Consider the following 22,986-nt stretch of genomic DNA (forward strand, 5'->3'; position numbering starts at 1 on the left):
CAATTTGTTCAATTGGCCGAAGAATTAACAAATTGCACTAAAGTGGTGCCGAAATTTAGGCTTCGAAGGAAGTACAATACCCCCATCAAACATTTTTGTTTGTTCTATGCATTTTGAGAACTATGCATTGGGGGCTAAAAGATTAAAACATGGAGCTGTTCCAACATGAAATCTTGGTAAGTTACAAATTTAAATATGTACATGTAAATATTTGGTGATATTGCTGGGGTGAATATGCATATACTTATGTATGTAAGTCCATAGGTATGTATGTGTGTGTGGTTTTGTTTGCTGTTGGGGGTATTTCTTTCGAATGACATTTTGTCTATTCACATAATATGGCAAAACCACCAAACATAACAAATTATTATTAGAAATATATTATATTATTATAAATGTAAATTAAATTTATGCATATATTACATTTATAATAACATAAAAGTACAATTTTCGATAAGGAAGAATAACGACGAAACCTGCTGTGTTGAAGGATGTCCATCGGATGAAAAAAAAAATTTTTTTCATTCCCTGATAATGAGATTGCATTCAACAACTGGGTTTTAGTTTAAAAATAAGTACATCATACTCCGACCGTAAAATGTTATTTATTTGTGACGGTCATTTTGATGTGAATTGCGTCACAAATAATAAAGTTAAGGAAAGAGTTTTTCCGGCATAATTTTTTATGAAACTGTAGGTAGTTGTAGCAGCTTTTCTTCATACAGACTCCTTCAAACTATTAAACGTAATTATTCATACAGTAAACACATAGGGAAGAATTTCGAAGTGAAGCAGAAGCCACACAATGTTTTCTTCACTCTCGATTCCTCAAAATGTGACCGCGAATCTTGCGCTCAGCAGAAAGCTCATAAGCAAAATCCACGCAATGTATGTCAAAGAAAAACTATCAGACTTAGAGAAAAGGGCAATTATTGCATCCAAAAATGCTACTGAGGATGCAATAAATTTTGTTGGTAATTTCCTATTTTGTGGCAAAAGAAGGGCTGCCTGCAGTAGATTTAGAAAAAATTAAAAAGAAAAAACATTGAAGTCTTGGAAATGATAGGACTCAATGTAAAAGCGATCATATATAATGAAGATCCAGTGAATGTCCGATTATAAGAAAATTTAAATGTTAAAGAAATTCAGACCATATTTTATAATCAATGTCAAAAAAGTGCATTGCCTATATGAGTATTGCCATTTGATTAAGTCGGTTAGGAATAATTTATTTAGGTACGACTTAACAACTATCGATGGCATAGCTAGCTTCAAAGTTGTAAGGAAGCTGCATGCTATCGATAGTTAGAGTCATAATTTTAAAATATGTCCGAAGTTGACATCCTCCCACATATATCCAAATAATTTCGAGAAAATGAGCGTTTCCAGAGCTACACAAGGGTTCAGCAATTCAATAGCAGCTGGCATCGACATGGCAGTCAGGCAGGGATTATTGGGAACGGATGAATATATATTGAAATGCGCCAAAGCGACAGAAATGTTTGTGAAGCGCATGACCGACTTGTTCGATGAGTTTGACTGTAAGGTGCTCAACAGCAATGATCCGTTCAAGTGTCCCATTTGGCGAAACTCTTCGGCCAAGTATGATAGGCTAAAGGATCACCTGAAGTTCATTTCGAGGTTCCTAATAATATAAATGCCCATTGCCTTTTAAGGTTTATCACAACCATAACCGCAAAGATGTCAAATTTATATTATGAGGAAAATTAACCCAAGACGTGCCAGAAAACTTTTTATAAAATTAGGGCTAGCCAGGGGATTAATACCCATCCATTGTCCTATGATGTTCTATTCATAGTCGCTCGTCTTATCTCAATGAAAATATTGAGACGCAGATTTAATATTAAAGGTTCAAACTGCAAAGAAGATGACGATATCATCTAACTCTCTGGATCATTCCGAGCAACATGCCGTTGAAGCAGTTGACATTCCCGATGAGCACTTTGCAGACACCGAAGAAAATACTGCGGAACTGCAAGTACAGCGGTATTACACTGGATACTCTACAAGTATATACCGAAAACTTCTTTCTAAGTCCAGATTCGATAACTGTGCAAAAGAGCTAGTAAAGACTCAAGGAGATTTAAATAAGCACTCCGAGTCTTTAATCCGCTCCAAGAATTACAAAGAACGCACCAATCTGCTACTAATTATTCCGAGTGATAGAGTTTTTGAAATTTGTCGGATGCAGATGAAGTGGTATATAAAGCTTGTCAGAAAATATGCATATTGACGTGGAGTTCGAGTGCTTAGCGAGAATGCCATAGTAGATAGGACTAACAACCTTTTTCCGGAATGGAATTTAAACTAAAATTCAATTGATTGAGGTGATGTACAAGGTGTGTTTTTTTGTGTAAGTTATAAGGCATATACATATTAGGTCAAGTTTATTAAAATTTTATAAAGTTTTCTTCCACATTTAGATGTTCTTCTATTTTCCGCTTTCCTTTTTTTTCTATAGTAACAAATTAAGTTTTGTATAGAACTTAGAAAGTGGTTTTGTATGCAGTTAAAATATATGTAAAAATTAATTATAATTAGTTTTAGTTATAGTGTAGTTTTACTAGTTTATTGCACACATTTCAGCGTTTTCTATTTTTCCATTTCAGCTTTTTATTTACATTAAGAATTATGTATAAATATTTTGTATTATTATTTTAATTAAATAATAAATAAATTTGGAAACATATCTTTATTTGCCTTTAATTCTTAATTTAAAGAATTTATAATACATACATAGGTAAGAATACAATTTTTAGTTTTTGCTCCAGCCAGTGTTTATTTCGTTTACACACAGCAGCTAAATATAGAAATACAAGTTCATACATAAATACGTGAATTTGTCACGATCTGTTTGTATGTACGTCATATGTTCTTGGTCTTCAATATGACTTCTATTCAATATTACAACAAGAACAATTCCATTTATACAATATATTACTTCATATTACTCCATTTCCCTCGCATTTGCATGTGGCCCACAAGCTGCTTTCTCATGACGATGCTAAAAATCAGAAATTGAATTGTTCCCTTCAGAAGAGACAATATTATCTATTAGCGATTTGAAGTGTTATTTTAATTTATTTCATATAATTCATTATATATGACATTATATTATAAAATTTATATAAAATCAAGTCAATTTTCAATGCCAAAGCACGGCAAAAAGGCAAAAAAACATATACGACATTGTCGAAAGATTCTCAATTGAAACAAATTTTGTCAACTCCGCGACTATTCCCACAATTTGTTGTTTGCTGTGCTAAAATGTAAATTACTATGAGGGAACATAGAAAACGGGCAAGTTCGAATAAAATTTCATCACCCTATCAAGGAACGCTACGAACTTCAGCACTCTATAAGGGAAACAAGCAAAATATTCATATGCACAGATGCTCTTTGGCAAAATAATTGACTTTAGATAATGCAAATAATTAGGGAAATAATAATGAAAACAGAATTAAGGTTTATAAAAATAAAAAAATATCTGTGATAGGATTGGAACTCAGGCAATATATTTGATGCAAATTTGCAATAAAGAGCTGTGCTATACAAGCAGCACCACAGATCACAGACAATGTGGTTGTTTTTTTTTTTTTTAGTTTTAAGTAGCAAGCATCGAAAGCCGAAGTGCGAGACTTTACCGCTAAACTAACCTACTTCCATCGCATATCCCTCCCACGGAACCACCTGCTTAAGTATTACTTCATGGGAGTGATAAGACACTTAAGTCTCCTCTATAGTACGGACTGACGGACGCCTAATCTGTTCTATGCGTCTCAGTTTTGTCATGATTGAGGGTGCCGCTTCGCTGACAGCTTTCCAGTTCTCAGTGGACTGACACATGAGTGTCGTCAAATTTTCCACCGTAAAACTACCGCCGAGTGTAGTTTTTAGTTTTTCCCTTATAATTACGAAGCGAGGGCAGTAAAATAATACATGTTCAGAGTCTTCTATACACTCTGTACACGTCGAACAGTTCGGACTGGTGTCGCGATGGAATCTGTACAGGTAGCTTCTAAAGCACCTACGCCCACTTAATATTTGGGTAAGGTGGAAATTCAGGTTCCCATGTCGTCTGTCTATCCACGAACGGATGTCCGGTATCAGTCTATGGGTTCACCGTCCTTTGGGTGAGGTTTGCCACCGTTTCTGCCACACTATCATGCTTTTGTTTCTCTCATCTTTTTTGGATTCGATAGATGTCTCAGCTGATAACTTGTGTACTCGCGCGAATTCGTCACCCTGGATGTCAATGGCCATCATACTGGCTATTACTTCAGCAGCCTCCCCGGAAATCGTTTGGAAAGCACTGATTACTCTTAGTACCGACAGCCGGTGCAATGTCTTTATTTGTTTGGCATATGATTTAATGTTTAACGCCTGGGTCCATATTGGGGTGGCATATAATACAACTGATCTTATTACCTTAGCGAGTAAAAAACGTCAGCTGGAACGCACGCAGACCTTATTTGCCATCATTTTTGATAAGGCATTGAGGATTTTATATGCTTTACTCGAGGTGTATTCTACGTGCTCCTTAAATTTAAGCTTTGAGTCTTTATTACTCCCATATACTTTAGCTGTGGCTGTGATTGAATCTCACACTCTCCTATGGTGACAGATATTCTTTCCTTCACTTTCCTAGTACTTATTAGGGGGACTTCTGTCTTGTGCTCAGCCAGTACTAGGGTCTTTGAAGAGAACCATTGCCGCAGACTGTTTACGCATTCATTGCATTTGTTCCGGAGGTCATCTAGGTGTTTCGCCACTGCTACCACTGTAAGGTCATCCGCGTATGCGATTAATTTCACGGCTTCTGGTTGATTTATTCTTAGCACCCTATCATACATCACGTTCCATAGAATGGGACCTAAAACCGAGCCTTGCGGTACCCCACTCGAAATAGAGTAGCTCTCGGTGACTTCATCAGTATCGAATATTAGTCGTCTATTTTCAAAATAACTTATAATAATGTTTACAAGATATTGCATATATTGCTCGCATTTCATACAGAGCCTTGATTATGTTTGCCCATTTTGCTGAGTTGAAGGCATTCTTCACATCTAGGGTGATCAGCGCGCAATATTTCTTCTTTACTAACTAGTAGCGGTGGCTCTAAAACTTTGGTTCGTGGTTTAGCATAGGAGATCAGATGGTGTTTTAGGAATAATATTTCTACGCAATTCTTCAAAAAAGATGCACTTTTGGGTTGTTGTGTCTTGTTTATGAATTTTATCATGCATATTTCGTACGTGTTTGTTTCCTCGGAGGGCTTTTTAAAGCAGTTCCTTATGTTGCGGGTAATAGCTGACTTTAGAAGCTTTTTTTGTGCTTTAAACATTTCTCTGAGACGGTTTACATTTTCCCCACATTGCTTACGCTGTAGACGGCACCTAGCTGCATTACAGAGCTTTCTGAGCGTAGCTACCACCTTCATTTCACCAGTAGACGGGCTTTCGTTTATTGTGGTGTACTATTCTACGCATACTTGCATCGCATGCTGTGATCAGTTCTTTCCGCACTGCGGATACCAAGTGAGTGGCTTCCTCACCTGGTGTATTTGCTGACCCCCAAAGCTATCTCAAAAAGGTCGGCATCAAACTCTTTTTGTTTCCAGCTACGTTTTTTGCAAGCGCTCTAGCTGCGGGTTTCCGTCTCTCCGGAGAACGAAACATCAGCAATAATAGCCATGTGGTCACTATTTGTAAATATATTCGACACCGTCCACTTTATGTGCCTACTTCGAGCGTCGTTTGCAAACATTAAATCAATTATTCAGCCTTTGTTTCCTTTTTGGAAGGTATTTTGCGTTCCGCAATTTATTATCGTAAGATTCGTGTGACTAGGACAGGAATTCTAGTAGCAGACGTCCACGACGGTTTGTGCGTCTGCTACCCCAGGCAGTTGACCACGCATTGAAGTCGCCCGCGATGATAACTGGCAATTTCCCTCTTATTTCTGGAGCAAACTCTAGGAGGACGTTTTCAAAATCTTTAATTGCGGCGCTGGGAGGAGCATAGCTTGTGCTCTTATTATATTTTTGCCCATGTGAAACAGTTATGGTCTGTGGAGCAGGATATACAAGGTTGACTTTTACATGACCATATTGCAACCTTGCCAGATATGTCTGTGGTCCAGGTGCTTTCCGAACGCTGGGAGTATTGCTCGTTTAGTAAGGCGACATCAATGTTTTTTTTCATTTATTGTCTGTTTAAGCAGATCTTATGCTGCAGCACAGTGGTTTAAATTTAGCTGCATTACTATCTCCAAATACTTGGGGCAAGTCGTACTCAATACTGAGTGTGCTCCTTTACAAAGCATGCAACTTGGGTCATTGGTGCATGACTTCGCTACATGTCCACTGACGCCACAACGTGTGCATAGGGACGACCTGTCTACGGGGTTGCACCATTTGCGCACCATGTACCCCAGTTGGAAACACCTAATGCAACGGGGAACGGCCTTTTTTTCTTTGCGCCTGGTCAACCACATTTTTTGGTTTTCATATGAAATTTCTACCGCCAATACGCGAGAATGACAAACAAAAAATGAAGTTTAAATGAAATGTGAATGATTTCAGTTAAATTGAAGAATCAGCTAAAATTTCAATTTTACTGTTATTACTACTGAAAATCCTACCATCCATCCCCTCGCATTTGCATGTTGCCCACAAGCTGCTTCCTGACAACGGTGCTAAAAATCGGAATTTGAAGAATTTGTCTGACGTTACCTTCAAAAAGGAGAATTGGAAACATGGCCTATTAACTACTTAAAATTTTATTTTAGTTTACTTTATTATGTATGTATGTATGTTTGTCGACAAAGTCGTCATTTGGGTGTTTTCAACAACACAATATCCGCGCGAACTCAGAATGCACAGAGGCTTTTCAACTGAGAACCCATAGTAATTATTATGATATATTTTTTTTTTAATACTGATGCATTAATGTCTTATTTTCGTAATGTAATAATAATAACTTACTTAAAAGTTTTACAAACAAATTTGGACTTGGTTGTAGCAGAGAACGTAAATGAACAAGAAGGTGCAAATTGAATTTGTATGATGCTCGATTAGACGGCTAACAGAGCTGAAAAACTACGACCAAAGAGCTCACCATTTTCTGTGGCATTCGCTGCTATTTACCAGAAATAAGAATTTATAAGAAATACGTTCTCTGGCAGAAATATGTATCGTAGAGAAAAATTAAATACTTTGAACCAAAAATACAAATGCCACTTCACGTATAATCACTAAAAATAATCTGTCATATAAACGATTTTTTGAAAATTGATAAAATATAATTTATTTGCACAAATGTAGCATAAAAAATTCGAAAGATTATGCAAAAAAAATATATTTATTATACTTTTTTAATAATTTTCTAATTTCAATTGTTACAAAATTAATACATACATACATACCTACATTTATTTGAATTCTCTGGTATGTACACATCGAGAATTGGAATTTTTAATATTTCACTTATCAATAAATATTGTATATGTGTGCATATGCAATAAGCTAAGTCATTTCATCATATAAGCAAACGCATCTTCCCGAGAATGCATTTTTCCACAAGCGTCTTTTCGCGACGATGGCAAAAGGTAGAAATAATAAATTGAACAACTTTTTTATGTTCCCTCTAGAAGGGAAAAGTGACAACCCTGCAAGCCCACAAAACTCAGAAAAACGTGACAAAAGTGGCAACAAAGTTTTTGTCGATTAAAAGTATTTTACAATTTTAAAATATGTTTCCGTGGCTCTCAAAAATCTGCGTCAATATGTATGCATGTTCATACATAAACATACATATTTACAATGATTTGTTGGCAAAGCTGTTAGAGCGGCAAGGGAAGCGTTGACAATCAGCGCATCTCGGATTTTCTACCGACAACAGACTGTTGTGACGCTTTGTCGTCGCGTCAGTCCTTCGACACATTGACCATAGAATGCAAAATATGGTATCAGGCGTTTTGATCCTCGGACAAAATATCCCCTTGACAAAATGTCCCACACACACAGTGCGGAAAGAAGTTTGACGCGCTTGAATTATGAGCACCCCGGTGTTGGACCGACCAGGGTTATTTTTTTGAGGCGCGGCCGAAGACCCCCAGTGCGGAAAGAAGTTTGACGCGATTTAATTATGAGCACCCCGGTGTTGGATGATTGATTATTATTTCAATCGTTCTTATAAGTAATATAATTATTAAAAAATTAAACTTTTGTTGATAATTTTGTGAAAAAACATTTATTGAAGATTAATTTCTCTTACTTGATAATACATTTACGTATTTATTTATGTTTTTGTTGTACAATGCTTAATCTGTGAATTATGTTTTTATGTGTTAATTAATTTTGTATTCGTTACTCTGATAAATTAAAATTTTTATTATTGAATTAACTATTGTAATAAAATTTTATTAATAAATTCAATCTTACATTTGTAAGTAATTGTTAATTCATTATTATAACTGATAGTTTGTTATCAAAAATTTTTATTGTAGTATTAATTGTCGGGGATATTGTATCAAGGGGATATTGTGTCAAGGGAATATTTTGTCCGGGGATATTTTGTCGGGGATATTTTGTCCGGGGATCAAGAATCATGGAACCAAGCCCCACAGAATAAGTCGTCTGCTTAGCTAGATAGAACAAACTCCGTATAGCAAGATACGGTGCAGCAGCTATTCCATACGTTACAGTATTTAGTTTATAAGTGTGAATATCTTCAGTCGCTGAACTTCCCCACAGAATGTACTGGAACTTTCGATCATCTTCATGCATTAATACTTGGCGATACATCTTGACTATGACAGCAGTAAGTGCAAACCTATGGAATCGAAAACAAAGAAGAAGACGAAAAAGTTCGCATTGAATTATAGAGCTCGAAGCTTAGTTGTTGTACTTGTTGGTTTAAGCACACAATGATGTGGTATATAATAATGCGGTTCGCTGAGATTTAGATTTTTACAACGCTCATATGACCCAATCTCTCGTAGTCGCTCATAAATTCTACGTATTGTGTTTCCAATTGTGGTGATTTGGTTAATCGACGTTCTTGTGTATTAAATCGTCTCAATGCCGTATTATATGACTCGCCCAAACACGTCGGATAAGGGTAATTTGACAACTATTCTGCCGCAATCACGAGTCCAAGCCTCTGGTATCGTAGTGACTTCTTCCAATTTCCACTTTTTCAATTTGGCATCTAAAGATTCATTGGCTAAAAATAAACAAGATGGTATAGATATGTTGTTACTGCCCGTATTATAGCGTCCCGAAAAAATCAAGCCTAAGACCTCTTTTTGCAGGATGGGTAAATTAGATCCAAGATTGATTTGGCCTACAGATAGAAGACAGAGGAACGTTTCTGTACCCAGCAACATATCGAATTTCTTTGGTATATAAAATTCATTTGGGGCCGTCCATATATTACGTCATTCTAAATTAGGGGGGGTGGGGGTTGGGTTTGGTCTGCGGATGACGGTAAAGTCAAAGTCGGTAAAGACGGTGTCTTTAAGAAATGACGATAAGATGATTATAGGGGGGGGGGGGTCTAAAATCTGAACTGACTTGAAGTTAGTTGAGGTTTTGAATTTAATATTTCTCGACGATGAATCGATGTATGTTTTGTTTATTTCTTGGCAGCGCAACCTTTGCTAAAAGTCATCTGTGATAAAATTCACCTGTGAACAAGAATCTAGCAGTGCTGGTTCCAATCTGTAGCTCCCCGATGCATTACGAACGAAAACGATGAATTCCTATTCGTATGCGCGACTGCCTCTTGTGTTGTAAATACCAGAGTGAATGTTTGTTGAACTGGAGTAGAACCGCGGCGGATTAAACTGTAGTGTTGTTGTGCACATACTTTGCACCTGTGTGATGATATACGATTGGCAACTCAATGTTCCTTTGATAGGCAATTGACTTATGGTTGTTACTGGAACAGACATTACACGATATGTTGGAGCAGGAAAATGTATAGCCTCGTGGCTTATTCCTTGATTTCGAAGTGGAGTATTTGTTAGCACCATGAGTTGACTAACACTCATGTTGTCCAGTGACTCCAGATATTGGCAGTGTCTTTCTAAAACTGCGGTGCAATCCTCCCATGACGGCAGCGTTCTAAAGTCTAGCGACTCCTTCCACCTTTTGCTGGTCTGTTATAAATAGCTGAAGCCTTATCAATTAAACTTCTTAGCTGATTGCCATTTGGTTTTACAACTGCTGGTAAATCAAATAACGAATTTATTCCTTCCAAGAAAATTAGAGTTTTGTTGTCATACCGTACCTTCAACACAGCTTAAGTGGAAGAAGTTTAGCGGTAGCAAACTGGTGTGCTATGCTGTGTACGAGCAATGCTGGTCACTCCAATGGTAAAGATGTTCAATGATGCCCTGACGACAATGTCCAACGATGCAGTCTAATACTGACCACACTCCGAAATAATGTACGAAAGAACAAAAAACTCACTCCTGCCCCTCGTTGGGCGCCAAAAAATGTAGGGCTACAAAGTTTTTTTTGTAACCGCGCAAATATCGAAAAAGCGAAAAGCTTAAGCGAAGTTGCAGCAACGATAAAATACAAAGGGCCGAGTAATGACGCTATGTGTGGTCAGCTATTAGACTAACTTTTTTTGCAAAATTCTTCTTCTTAAATAATGTTCTAAGCAATATTTCAATACCGCTAAATATATAGTTTCGTTTTGTATTAGTGCATATATACATAATTATGTAAATTATATACCTTTAACAGTTCATAAAAGGAGAATAACTCAAGTACATACTTTACGCTATTGCTCCTTCGTATATAATGTAGTTATTAAGAAAAAGAGATATGCAAAAAATGGGAACGCAGCATTGCAAGAGGCTGCTTACATATTAAGCTTAGTACATGTTTAATGGGACTAGCTAATGTGTACAAACAAATATTCATATAATTGCGTGGACGAAAACATAGCGGTAGCATAAGTGTACAAAGCAAGCGCAAGAAATCAAATATACAATTATTAACTGCATTTAGTTTAATGACTTCTAATATTAGGCAAATAAATAGAAAACAAGAAAAAGTAAAGAATATATTAAAACATATGACCGTAGAATGCAGTGGTTCTCAATCGGTGACCCAACAGTTTTATTTATTTATCCCACTTTCTAACTTTATTCAAAGCTGCGTTGCGTGTAGTTTTTTAACTCTGGTTTCAAAAAAATATTTTTTTTTTACAACAAGTGCTATTTGGCAATCGGTGCGGCTCTTCTGGAGGATAATCATGCTACGAGGACACTAAATGATCACGAGAGAAATTACTCAGCCACTGAAAAGGATCTTTTGGCCATGGGTTTGGGCTTTCGACTTTATCTCTATGGCATACTCTTCAATATACTAACTGATCACCAAACCCTTAAATGGTAATATGCGAAATCGCAATGCAAAGACGTCCGAAACTGCGGACATGGATATTTACTTAAACCAAGATGATCTAGAAAAGGTAGAGTGACTGTTTGACGACGCACCTAGGTCTTTAGGTGGCCCATTGTGATACCACCAGGACTAATATTCTCTCACTTCATTGTCTCTTCTGAACCACTCGGTGCTTCTAATGAAGTTAATCCGTACAAAAAGTTTTAATTGTGAAACCTCTGAAACGTCGTCAAGAAACCCTCGACCGATAGTCGCGATTTTTTTCCTGTAAAGAGTCTTGCAATCGCATAGAAGATGTTTTACCGTCTTCTCTTCTTCTACCTCCTGACAGCTTCTACAATAGTCATTGTATGGTGCACCTACATAGTCTGCTGGCGTCTCTGCCATATAGACACTGACCTGTTAGCACTCCTATTAGAGTTCCTATGTCATTCCTTTTGAATTTTAATAGTCGGTATGTGTAGCCCCTGTTCCATTCATGCAACGTTTGCCTGCTTGTTGAGCAAGTCAATGATTGACTCCACTGAGACTCAGCTAATTGTACAACATGTTCGTCTATTATAGGTATATGTATCTACAAGTTGCCAAAAGCCTAGCTATTCCTTCTTTTTCGGAGTCCAATTGTAGGACTGCCTGTTCTGGCTAGTTCATCTGCTTCACAGTTACCAGGGATAACATAATGCTTTGGAACCCAACGCAGGTTTGTCGTGAAATAGGATGTTAGATCCACTAAGAGGTCTAGGCATTCTTTCACAAGGAAGACACTGCAGTGGTCTGGTAAACGGAAGGCGATTTTGGTATCTTTTTGGCTGAACAGACACCACCTCCCACTCGATTATCATGTTTGGACCCATTCGTCACTTTGATCTAGAAAAAGGTATATCAGATATTCTTCGACAACATGTTAACTCCGGAAAAGTGGGAGTTTATTTCTTAATTACTAAATTAATATCAATATAATATGTTGCAAGAAAAAATTATTGATATATACATATAGCCAAACAGAAACAAAAAAATGTGTAAATGTAGTTTTCAACCAAAAAATATAAATAGTGAAGACAAAGCTCTCGAACAGATACAAATATCACACGAACGAAACAGAACATACAGGGATTAATGGATATTAGAAAGTGAGGGTATTAGAAATTGAAAAAAAGGGAAAATGTTTTCCAAAGTATTGAATCGTATAATAATTATATTTACTCGACAACAGGAGCAAGACCAATAGATATTATGGAAGGAAAAGAGGTTAAAAATATGATACAAAAAATTTTGAATAAGAAAATGCGCAGAATTCATAAATTAAACAAAAATAGGAAAAACTTTAGAAATACTGAGCAAGATGGATACCGAGATAGGATAAATTGAAATTAGGAAACGTGAATTTTGCGGACACATACGTACAGTACAGCATTTAATTGATCCGAAGGAGATACTTGGAATAATCAAGAATCTACAGAACAATAAACAACAATCAGAACTCGAAGAAAAAGCCCAACCACTAGAAATGCCATTGGAAATTATAAAGAAGAAAGCTGAAACACTAATTCCCCATCCCCACAAAAAAAATCTGATAAACATAGTAGGAAACACAGACAGGAAGAACATTTGCACACAATTGAAACTAATAATAACAAAACTATTGAAACAATGAATTGAAATTTAAAACTAAAATCATTAATGATAATCATGATAGGAAATAAATTAGAAAAGCTTAAATTTTATAAGAAAACATGAAGAGGAAAACCAAAAACATATTTTACTGACCGATTTCTTTCACAGCAATATACTAACAAATGACGAAATTTGTTATTTCAGTGTAGACTTAAATAAACTACAAAACAATAAAGTAGGCTCTTTGATTGACGAAACAGAGCGCATTATATCTTATATATAAAAATAAATCGTTATTTTGCTATGTACTCGAAGAATGTCCGAACCACAGCACGGTAAGTCGTTAAAATTTGCAAAGTTATTCGTTATTTCTGCAGAAGGTCCTAACGGAGGACTTTTTGGAAAAATCACCGTCGATTTTGCAATTAAATTTGATGAACGTTATTACTACTATGTAACTACTGTTGGTAAGTTGTAGGTAAGGCAGGGTGCTGATTACATTACCCCACCCACATCACATTACAATCAATTCATGATCGTGTTTTTATCATAATCGTTGAAATTTGTGATTGTGTACTTAGAAACGTATATTTAGTCGTCGTGATAAATAAATCTAATATAAAAAATTCTCGTGTCACAGTGTATGTTGCCTATCTATTCCGAAACGGCTGGACCCATTTCGATGAAATTTGGTGTGCTTATCTGGTGGCTCTATGAGTGATTTAGATTTGTGTTTTCAATTTCTATGATATGACAAAATTTGTAATAATGAAAAGTCTTTTAAATTAAAAAGAAGGATTACTGGTAAAAACCGCAAAATAAAATAAACATTTAATAGATTAATTCTTTAACACATTTATGTGCGTTGCGTGAGCAATTGCTTATTGAGCAAAGGATAATAATAAAACAGTGGCTAAAGTACCAGCGTTTTCAGTTTTGTGGTGGCTTAGGTCGCAAACGTAAAGGAGTTATACTATGTTCGCAACGACACAAAATTCGAGTTTTCATAGACAAAAGAGGTTTTCACGCGAAAACTTGTGTTTTCATCCATACAAAATTTGTCAAACGAAAACACAGTTTTCGCTGAAACCCCCTTGAAAACTTACATATCCACTGATTGGAGAAAGACGTACGCAGAGCTATTGAGAGGAGGAGATGGCATCAAATGACAATTTATTTTTATATATTCATATTTTATTATATTTTTTGTTGCATTCCTATTTATATTTAAGTATATTATTATAACTAATTTTGATTAAAAGTTTGAAATTTTTTAAAGAAATAAAAATTATATTATCTACTGCGAAAAAGAATTTTTCACTTCTGATAGCGTTTCAGTCATAACTGACAATTTTCAGCTATGACGGATTTATGGTCCGCAATGACTCAGAAAAAACAAAACAAACAAACAAAAAGAAAACAAGGCTTTTAAGAAAATGATATAAACTTTGTTCTGCGCGCTGACAAAATTTTTTCAGCTATGACTGTCATATTGCCCATCAGATGACCGTCACTGTTCTTATAGGGTACATAACAAATGTAAACAAATAGATGTGTGAACTGTCAATGAAAACTCATCGAAAACACACAATGTCGGTCAGAACGACTTTGGTTCCACAATCCACAAAGTGTGTTTTCAAGAGGATTTCAATTCGGTGCGAACATAGTATTAAGCACAATCTGAATACACACATATAAGTTCGAATCCTAAAACTCATTCAACTTAAGTTTTATTTAATTTTTTTAATGTTATTAATTGGAATCTTAACATATCTCAATTCAATTACTTTAATAGCATATTTTACCTCCTGAGATAATTAAAATATTTCAGGAAAATATGTTCATATGTTTAGGTTTATTGAATATTCCCTTATTATGCGTATTTACACAAATGTGATAATCACACATACATTCCTAAATACACGTACGCTGATGCTTGCTTCTTTTTGCCACGCACAAACAACGATTTTTGGCTATACTTTTTGCATTTTGCGAGAAGCAAGTTGAACCAGAGAACTTAAAACAATGAGAAGGTGCAAATTGAATTTTGTATGATGCTCGATTGGTTAGCTGAAAATTTGAGATCAAGGAGTTCACCACTTTCTGTACAGTTTTGCTGTTATTTAACAGAAATGAGAATGTTAACAACGTTCTCTGACAAAATACGTATCTACCAATATAAAGAAAAAAACTGAAATGAAATGAATGATAAAACAAGAAATACAAATGCCACTTCACATATGCATGATTATTTTTTGCCATATAAACGATTTTTATGATGAAAAATTGATAAATTATTATTTTTTTGCACAAATGCTACATTGATAAAATGTGAAAGATTATGCAAAAAAAGATATTTTACTATTTTCATAATTTTCTAATTTCAATTTTTGCAGAATTAATAATTTATATATGTACATCAATATGTTATATTATATAATATAATAATATATTATCAATTATCAATAAATACATGTAATATGGCAGCCAAATTGACAAATCCTAAATTTTTAGTAAATCACACACCAACAACATTTTCATTCATGAACGCTGGCGCACAAGCAATAAGCTAAGTCGTTTCATTCATAAAAGCAAACGCCTTACACATCTCCCCGAGCATGCGTTTGCCTACAAGCGTCTTTTCGCGACGATGGCAAAAGCTAAAAATCATAAATTGAACAAATTTCTGATATTCCCTCTAGAAGGGAAAAGTGACAACCCCTCAAATATGAGTATTAAAATATTTTAGAATAAAAGTGACAACATAGTAAATTTGTCGATTTACAATTCAAGAAACTTTTTAAAGAAAATATTCAATATTCCTCTGATTTATGTATACAGTAAACCCCGGTTAAGTATCACTCCTCCAATCCCTCTTATCTGCCGGTGTCTTGCTGCATCTCACTTTTTTTTCTTAATTTTTTAAAGAAAACGGTAATTTTTTTTTAAATACATAGAAATAATTTTTTTTGGTACCACTCGCTTAAGTACCACAATCGCTTATGTACTACAAAGCACAAAAAATCTGCATCTTTGGTTTTGGCACTTAACCAGGATTGACTGTATTTGTCAAAGAATTTGCGTAAGTACGTTCGAATTTTTTGTACACACATTGACTTTGCACTTGCCCATATGCGATGTATGTTTGTAAGAGTGTGTATGGCACATCTCGGATTTTCTACCAACAACACAATGTTGTGACGCTTTGTCGTCGCGTCAGTTCTTCGACAGATTGACTCTTTGACATAAAAGCAAAAAATGTGTCAACGGAGATTTCACATGAAGTAATGAGTGTACATATCTACATAAAAATACATACAAATGCGTAAACGACATAATATATGTATGTCCTGTTGCACATTTGCTTCTACGCCAGTCAAATTTCTATAGGAAAATCAACTGAAATTAGTATTGAAATAAAATAGACTTTTGAGCAACAATATATTTTTTAAAATTTTATTAAAAATAATATTGAAAGAATACATGTTTATATAAACATAAATTAATTTAAATTTATAAAAAATCTGGAATGAAAAATAAAAAGAAAAATATATAAATTTATTAATAGTATATAATTTTAATAAAACACGACTTTCAGAATTTGCCTACCAACATACAGCAAATTCTCACACAACCTAATCATTGAAGATTAGATCTTTTTCACCAGCTTTTTGCAGAGCTTGTCTCACGTGTATTGTTAACTACTAAAAACTAACCAACAATAACAAACTACTATAACTAACTAACAATAACAAATACCAAAACTACTACAAACTATTAAACTAACTATTTACAACTTAATTCTACCCTGAAAGAAAAAAAAACGCTATTAGTTTTTTAAGTATCTGAAATAAAAGAGAGAAATGTGTATTAGTTATTAAACTGATGTATTCAATTAACATTTATTTTACCTATTTTAACCCGGAAGTTGCTCCAAAAATTTGTACTGGCCTGCAGTCTACGTTACCAATTTTTTTAATTTTTCTTTATTTTTAAAATAACGTTCCTTGATAACTTTGTGGTGAAGCTCTTCCGTTTGCTGAGCCAGCCACTTTGAGTTTTTGTATAACAAAACTGTTATCAAAAAATCTAAAAATTGATGCCTGTGCCCTAGGCAATCACCCGCTTCGTTATACCACTCTGGGTATTCTTCCTCTGTTTTTGCAGTAATCTGGGTTATTATAAATGTTTTTATACCCACTCTGCATGAATTCTTCAAGAAGAGCTCTTTGTAATAGCTCATTTGAAGGCGGCTTATTTGAAATATTCTATCCTCGGGATTGACCAGCCTTAGATCATCGGGACTTTTATAATTTTTAAATCTTATAAGGGCTTCCGATGAGTCTTCTAGAGAGTTATCACTCTTCTTCATTACACTCACACATTTTTGGCACTTCAATCTACACAAGACCTTCTGGTATATGGCATATCCGGTATAGTATCTCAGCTGTTTTCTCAGTATTCGCAAAGTGCTCATCTGAAATATCTATTTGTTCCACGGCAAGTTGCTCAGCTGGTTTTAAATTATCTCCCAGGTCGTCTTCTTGGCCAATATTCCATTCCAGGTTAATATCGTCGTCTTCTTCACAATTGCTGCCAGTTTGTGAGAATTTTCGACGCAATATGTGCATAGATAGTAGCCTTGCAACAATATATTGCATTTCATGTGCGGAGGGATGATTATTGCATCCCAAGTTTGCCCGTATTTTATAAAAAAAGTTTTCTAAGGCATCCTGGTTCATCTTCCCTAAGAGTATAAATGATATATTTAAATGTTCATTAAATATATCGCCGCTCAAAGCAATCATTGCATTGATTGTTAATACAGTGGAATCGAAGCATGATATTATATTATTTGGCTTTATTATGGCTTTAATAAAATCGATGTGATCTTTCAACCGATTAATTTTAGCAATACAATTTCTCTGTATTGGCCGCCTTAACGGATTTGGATTGTAAAGTGTTTTACAATCCAATTCATCGAAAAGGTCATTCATTTTTTTAAAAAGCAGTTGGGTTGCTTTGGCGCATTTATTAATATGCTCATCGGAGCCCAACATATTTTCTTTAATCGCCATTCCGATTGCTGCCGCGACCGAATTACTGAGCAGTTGGGTAGCTTTTGAGACAGACATTTTATCGAAAGTCCCGGGGTACACATGCGAATAAGTTAATTTTGGGCACATTTTAAAATTAACATTCGCTTGGTCGATGGCATATATTTTTCTAACAACTTCAAAAGTTGTTATGCCATCACGTGTTTTTATGTCATGTTTTACTATCGCATTGCGTATGCATTTAATTAAATGGCAATAATCGAACATAAAATATATTTTTTTTTCATTATGAAAAAAATACGGCTGTTCTAGCGTTGCGCCCAATAGTTGTCTCAATTTTAGATTTTGAGTACCTTGATCACAAACTATTGTCTTGATGTTTAGCCCGATTTTCGCCGAGGCATTTATATTGCTCTTGAGCAATTTCATCAATTGCGTACTTTTCACGCCATCTTTTGCCACATAATAGGAAAGTACATATTTCCATTTTCCGACTAAGCCTTTTAGCATAAAAAAGCAGCACTTATTGCCGATCACGCTTTCTCGGTGACCTTCTCCATTATCGACGAAGCCATCAATTAAATCTCGAACTTTATTATATGTGAGATCTTTTCTAATTGATACTTCGTCGAAAACTAATTGGCATATGCGTTCTTCGCTTTTCATTTACAGAAAATTGTTCAAGACTTTCGCGTCGATACCGGGGGAGACATACCGGATCGGACGCCAACGCAAAAGAGTTTTTTTGTGAGGCAAGGCGAATTCCAAGTCCTCACGCATAAAATTATAGGCTTTAGTCGACATATAATTTATGTTTACTTTACCATTACTTTCTCCTCTTCAGTATAGGAGTTTTTTTTACTTAAAATCATTTTTGCGAATGTTATCGCATGTACGCTTGCATCGCCTGTGATTATAACATTTTTTTCTAGAGCTTGACACTTCTTGGTCAATCGGAAAATTTTCCTTTTCAGCTCTTGAATTGTTCTGGATTGCTTCAAAGCATTCCTTTGGTACCCTTTAGCTACCCGAGCGTAATGCTTATGACCACTAACAGTGATCTCTTCACTGTTTTTGCACTTCATTTCTATCTCATGAAGGCGTGAATATCTCTCAAACTCTTGCAATGAGATATCATTAAGTGGTGCATTTTCTATCTGCGCCCATAAGTTTTTTCAACCGGTAGCAAACTCCACTGCGATGACACACTGTCTCCGTCATCCTCGGTTTTTATATGCAAAACCGGAAGAGCTTCATTTAGAATTTTATTCGATGAAACGTCATCTTTGTGAAAGTGTCTTCCACATATATATACATTTTTTGAGATTGGCAACTGTAGATTACAGGCCCTTGCCCAATTATTTCGAGCACCTTCCGTTTGAGGAAAATGGAACAGCTTCCTGCTCTCCCAACCGGCACAGTTGCGAACACAGCAACTTTTTGACACAGGTGCCGGTTGAAATAAATGGGTAGGGGCCTCATCTAAAAAAGATTAATTGATTGCATAAAAATGTTTTTATTGCTATATACACACATAAATATATAAAATAATACATAACTAATTTTTTTTTCATCCCTAATGTGTGCTAATCACTATTAAATGGGCACCCACAAGCAAAGCACAAAACATGCGCACAAAATTACATGAACCCCCACAAGCATAGAAAAAAACACACACACAAACTAGATTATATGGGCACCCATAAATAAACAACAAAACACACACACACACAATTAATATTTAAATATAAGCATTTGCACTTACCCAGATGCAATGTTGGTAGCGCAAACTTCTTTAATTTTTTTTGGCCAATTGCCTCTTTTTCGAAATGTTTCTCACAAATGAATGAGAAGGTGGTTGGAAAGTGGTCAGAGGGAGAAATTTTCAAATTCTCCTTCCACTTTTCAGCCAGCTCCCTTTCATTTGGGAAACCAAATAACCGAAGTACCCCACCGCTGGTACTTTCACAACCGCGAACACGACACTTCCTAACTTTAGGCATTTTTCTTAAATAGCACTTATTACAATTAAACAACGGACGAGTAAATAAAAAATCGAACCGCACCGCACAAAATCACAAACTTTATGGATTTTGGCGGAATTATTGACACTTCTCAATTTTATGTAAGCTTAAAACATATGTAAATTAATACATAATGTATTTGATTTTGGCGCAATTATCGACACTTGACAATTTCACCTATGCGGAACAAAGAAAGCTAGACACTTTCAATACATATTTACATATTACATATTTACTCTCTGGTATGTATGTGATATGTAAATGTGTATTTCTTTGATTTTGGCCCAATAACTGACACTTGCTTTAATAAATACATATGTAAAATGTGCCAACACGAAAAAGAAGTACATATTTACGTACATAATTACATTTACACATGCATTTGAAAAGAAAAATTGAAGCATGAATGTGAAATACCGACGGCAAAACACAATTCTGTACTTTTATGACTCCATAATGGTATCAAGTACAATTAATGAATTATTTTAAGAAATATATCAAAATACTTTATTAGTAATAATTTAAAAGTATTTTGATATATTTCTCATAATAAAGTAAAAATGAATTAACATAAAATAATTTAAAAAATAATAAATAATAGTTCAATAAAAGGGAATATATTTCAAATGGCATATCAATATTCCCAGTTTGGCATACACATTATATTCTCTTCAATATTCGCCGTTTGGTTATGTTAAGAGAGCGTATGTTTACAGATTCACCGCTGTTATAAAAGCGAGAAATGTTATTTGTTTCTCGTGCATGTGTGGTGAAATCCTTGATAAATTCCTACAAATTGTTCGCTGTCGAACCTGCACCTTCTCATTGTTTTAAGTTCTCTGGTTGAACGATCGCAGGTAATTCTGATGTTTTTTATTTATTTATTCCAGGATACAAAGTACATATTACATACAAAGTGTGCACCTATAGAGGTGTTACAAAACACCTGTACATAGGCCTGGTAATATTAGTTTATTATAATTAAGTACTAATGTATTAATAACAAAAGTCAGTTATAATTGAAAAACAAAAGAAAAAATAGTATTTTTAAATATAAGTGTCTACAATCCACTCAGTTATTTTCTTTTTGCTTGCTTTATTTTTAATATTTAACAACTTTAGACTCAGCGGTAACATATTGTAGTATTTAATTGCTATATATTTCGAGTCTTTGTAAGATATATTTTTATTAATCTTTGGTAACTTCAACAGTTTAACTCTAGCCTTACCTTTATATTTATTAAATACCTCTCTACAATCAGAATAATGATAACATAGTGACTCAGAAATAAACTTCTTTTTAATACCCAATACGGGTGTTCTCTCGTTTTTATCACAAGAATGATTAATTAATTTATCTTGTATTTTTATTAACAATTTTGTAACATTCTTATAACTACCTCCCCTAATGCGTAATAAATTGTTTTTAGTGCTTTTTTGTTCATTATATTTTTCAACTTTGAGAATATAAATAGAAAATATCTAGTTTTTTTTATGACTTCTTTTATGACTTCTTTGATATGAATACCATCTCATGTGACTATCAAAATATATACCTAAGTATTTACTATTCAGTTCTATCAGTTCTTTTAATGGTCTTATTATAAATTTTTAACTCAAAACTTTCTGGAATACTGTCTTTATATGAACCGAAAGTTATATAGTTAGTTTTTCCAACATTTAGAGTTAAGTAATTATTACACATCCAATTCCCTATTAAACTTAACTGCACATTCATTTGTGATTCAGCTTCCGCCCAAGATTTAACTATTGTATCATCTGCATAAGCTGCCAAACAGTTTTCAGGTAGTTCCTTAAAGATATCATTTACATATAGAAGAAAAAGCAGTGGTCCCAAGAATGTACCTTGCGGCACCCCTATTTGAACTTTACATGATTTGCTTTTTACCCCGTTAACTTTAACAACTTGATATCTGTTTTTAAGGTAGTCACGAATTAAATCAACAGCGATTCCTCTGATTCCATATCTATATAATTTATCCAGCAATAAAGCATGATCTACTGTATCAAAAGCTTTTGCTAAATCCAGGAAAGCTATCACTGTTGGATTATTTTTATCAATATTAGTATATATAAAACTGGTAATTGCTACAATTGCATCCTTAGTGCCTTTATTTTTTAAGAAGCCATATTGGTTTTTCACAATAATTTTTGAGTCTGTTATGAAGTTATAAATTCGTTTATGAATAATTTTTTCAAAAACTTTTGCTATATTAGAAATTAAGGATATTGGACGATAGTTATTAGTTTTATATTTGTCTCCTGATTTATGGATTGTATAGCACACTCCCTTATTGCAACGTGAAATATTTTGCCTAAGTTCAAATCCTATCAGGTATTTTTATATACTCTTATTTTTTATTTTTATAACCCTTTTTTATTAAATGATATTTAAATTCTATTGTATTATCATATTATATCCCTCATTATTTATATTTTCTTGTCCGAAGTTAATTACTTTCGTTTTTATTATTTCAATTTTTGTTTATGCGCATACCAAAGAACATACGTATGTGCATATGTATGTTTATACATTTTGCTTAGAGAGTGGTGTAGTTCGTTGCGTAAATTGATAGGATGCTGAAATTTTATTTTCGAACTTGCGCGTTTTCGATGGTCCCTCATAGCAATTAACATTTTAGCATAGCTAACATTTGCGCCTCTCTATTCATTAACATTCTCTGATGGTAACATGTCATGGACGTTACTGCAGAGAACGTATACCATAGATAAGGTTCAATCAGTAACTTAGGAGAACGAGAAGGCGAAATTGAAATTTGTATGATGCTCGATTGGACGGCTAACAGAGCTGAAAAATTCCGAT

The 22,986-nt window shown here is 34.5% G+C and overlaps 1 long non-coding RNA gene and 1 pseudogene across 1 annotated transcript; both read right to left on the reverse strand.

Moving 5' to 3' along the window:
* Nucleotides 1-11,833, reverse strand: part of LOC138858117 (uncharacterized) — a 28,277-nt pseudogene extending 16,444 nt beyond the window's left edge.
* Nucleotides 11,834-16,635: 4,802 nt separating this feature from the next.
* LOC138858113 (uncharacterized) lies at nt 16,636-19,680 on the reverse strand. Its single transcript, XR_011397345.1, has 2 exons — nt 16,972-19,680; nt 16,636-16,905 (listed from the first exon to the last, which is right to left on the reverse strand). It is a non-coding gene; the product is annotated as an uncharacterized lncRNA (long non-coding RNA).
* Between the last annotated feature and the right edge of the window lie 3,306 nt (nt 19,681-22,986).

This window comes from Bactrocera oleae, chromosome X, assembly GCF_042242935.1.
Source record: "Bactrocera oleae isolate idBacOlea1 chromosome X, idBacOlea1, whole genome shotgun sequence".
Classification (NCBI taxonomy): Eukaryota; Metazoa; Arthropoda; class Insecta; order Diptera; family Tephritidae; genus Bactrocera; species Bactrocera oleae.